This window comes from Microtus pennsylvanicus, chromosome 21 (genome assembly GCF_037038515.1).
Source record: "Microtus pennsylvanicus isolate mMicPen1 chromosome 21, mMicPen1.hap1, whole genome shotgun sequence".
NCBI lineage: Eukaryota > Metazoa > Chordata > Mammalia > Rodentia > Cricetidae > Microtus > Microtus pennsylvanicus.
The window spans coordinates 9,618,371-9,621,353 of NC_134599.1; the positions used below are offsets into that span (position 1 = coordinate 9,618,371).

The 2,983-nt window shown below is 47.2% G+C and overlaps 1 pseudogene; it reads left to right on the forward strand.

Moving 5' to 3' along the window:
* The first annotated feature begins 1,402 nt into the window (after window positions 1-1,402).
* On the forward strand, window positions 1,403-1,832 carry LOC142839102 (large ribosomal subunit protein eL29 pseudogene; annotated as a pseudogene).
* The last annotated feature ends 1,151 nt before the right edge of the window (window positions 1,833-2,983 follow it).

Here is a 2,983-nt window from a genome sequence, read left to right on the forward strand (position 1 = left end):
CAGCAGAATGGAACCGTGAAGACTTTTGACTTAAATCCTTCTTTCTTTTTTCTTGCCGGTCTCTCCCCTAAAGAAAAAGCCAATTCATCAGGTAGGAAAGGGCTGCCTTCTGTAGTCTCAGGTCCTGCCAGAGACAAATGACTGTAAAAATTTAAAATCAATCACTAACAGATTAGCTGTTGGTCCAAAGTAAATAGCAATCAGCTTATTAGGCATCAGGCGGAGTGAGATAAAGGGGAAGAGTTATTGAAAATGAGGATGTTGTCTGGGCTCCGCCTGTGGGGCAGCTGGGAGGAGGCTTTGTTACTCTAACAGCTAGCAGCACAGAAGGCAGCAGCCTGAGTAAACTGAGTCCCTGGTTGTGCTAACCAGGGTCCTGCAGTTTTCTCTTCTACACCTTGGCTTTCCTGGCTTTGGTCACAGGGGAGCTGGTGTGTTCCCCGCTGTGCTAGCCATGGTCCTTTGCTTGACTCCGCAAAGCGGTGCAGAAAGGTGGCTGAGAGTCCCAGTCCGAGGAAGGACCTTTCTTAGCTCTTCGCATACTCACTCCCAGTCTCTTAGTGGTTTGGGTGGGGATGGACTCGAAGGGACCGCTCATTAGTGGCTGCCTCTAGCTGTGGGTGTGCCGGTTGCTGTGCACAATGGTTTTAATTGTTAGAGCCAGTGTTGGCTGCTAGAGGTTAGAATCAGTCGAGGAGGGCTTGAGGAGAAACATACTGTTCGTGGTCTCTTTCCTAAGATGGTTACCAGCTTCAAAAGAAAACCACTAACTGAATGATGGTGAGTCCCTGCAGATACTCCTCAACCCAGTCGTCAAAGCTGATGTCACCACACGAAGACAGTGTGTCCCAGCACCCCAGAGGGATCATCATCCATATGGTTTCTTAAACTAATACACACACACGCACACACACACACACACACACACACACTAATCATGAAAACATATCAGATAAAGTCATTCTATAAAAGAAGTGATCAGAGCTGGGTGGTAGTGGGGCATGCCTTTAATCCCAGCACTTGGGAGGTAGAGGCAGGTCGATCTCTGTGAGTTTGAGGCCAGCTTGATCTATGGAGCTAGTTCTAGGACAGGCTAAGCTACAAAAAGAAACCCTGTCTCAAACAACAACAACAAACCAACCAACCAACCAAACAAACAAACAAACAAAAAGAAGTGATCATCAGTCTTTTAAAATGCCAGAGTCATAAACATCCAGGAAGCCTGAGGAACTGTGGGGATGGGAAGAAAAGAACAGAGATAAAGCGGTGTGGGCTTCTGGGTCAGGTCCTAGAACTCAGGCGGACACAGATGAGAACTGGTAAGGCACCAAGCCTAAAGCACAGCTAGGAGATTTCTCTTCCAGTCCCAGGCACTCTGGGAGCCACTGGTTACCATTCAGACATGGCCAGGTCCAAGAACCACACCATACACAACCAGTCCTGAAAACGGTATAGAAATGGCATCAGAAAACCCCGCTCACAAAGATACGAATCTCTTAAGGGAATTGACCCCAAGTTCCTGAGGAACATGTGCTTTGCGAAGAAACACAACAAGAAATGCCTGAAGAAGATGCAGGCAAATAGTGCAAAGGCCATTAGTACACATGCTGAGACCGTCAAGGCCCTGGTGAAGCCCAAGGTGCCAAAGGGCCCCAGCCACAGACTCAACCATTTTGCTTTCATTGTTTACCCCAAGCTTGGGAAGCAGATAGAAGCTACGTGGCCAAGGGTTGTAGGCTCTGATAACCAAAGCCCAAGGTTCAAATCAAGGCAGAGGCCTCAGCTCCAGCTCAGGCTCCCAAAGGTGCCCAGATCCTGTAAAGGCTCCATAGAAAAGGCTTCTGTCTGCCAATGTAAATACGGATGGATTGGTGGGACACACCTGCACACTATTGCAAATGGTCAGTACGCTACGCTGTTTTTAACAAATAAACTTGAGGTAAGCACAGCCAGGAATGTCTTTGTAAATGTCATCCCTGGTTTGGATGATAAGATTATGTAGGCTTATATAGTACTAGGGGGAGCTGAGTGAAGAATATGGGTACTGTTTATTTTTTTCTGTAAGTGTAAAATGATTTAAAAATAAAAAGTTAAAAAAGGAGGATGCACTTCAACTACAGTGACTATAGAAGCCTTTGTGATGGAACCCAGCTCACACCTGGGCCAGTTCTACCTTTCATTGTTCTGCTTTCTTTTGCTAAAACTGGAGCCAACAGTTGCTTGCTCAGAGCAGAGGAAAACAAGTTGTTTACAAGAAATTCAGGATCTGGGGTTTTACAGCTCCCAACATCTGTCATCCCATTTGGTTGAGGTTGGATCTCTGCTCTATCCGCTTTTCATGTGGGTTCTGGGGATCAAGCTTGGATGGTCAGATTTGTGGGATGAATGCCTTTACCCACCTCGCCATCCCTCAGCTCCCAGTTGTTTTTTTGAAACAGTGTTTTACATAATCTAGGCTGATGTCAGAACTTGCTATGTAGCCCAGGCTAGCTTTGCACTCCTCTTGGTTTAATCTCCTAAATGCTAAAATTACAAGCGCAAAAGAAAAAAAAAGAGTTACCATCTCTGGTCAGCTGGCTTTTGCTGTCTCTTGCTAGCCTGCCTCCCGGGGGCTCTCTTTCCTATGCAAATATAGATAGAGAGACTGACCTGCCAGGATAGAATCCGTTCTTCCCACTCTGCAGCTGCTTAGTCAGCAGCCAGCAGTGAGCTGTCACCCACTGTGTGAAAGCAAGAAGCCCCGTGGCTCTGTCATTGGAGCACTGAACTATTAGAGCAGTATCCAGAAGGCCCCTCCCAGTTTCTGCCTGGGTCTGGAGACACCAGCGTGCTCTCTGGGCCAGAGGCTCCAGGCAGAAGGCAGGTTTCCAAAGCCACCACTCATATTTGGCCCTTTCCAACGATGGCTGGCTTTGTCGGGTCCTGCTCACACAATGTTCTATTGCTGTGAAGAGACATCATGACCACATCAACTCTTGCAAAA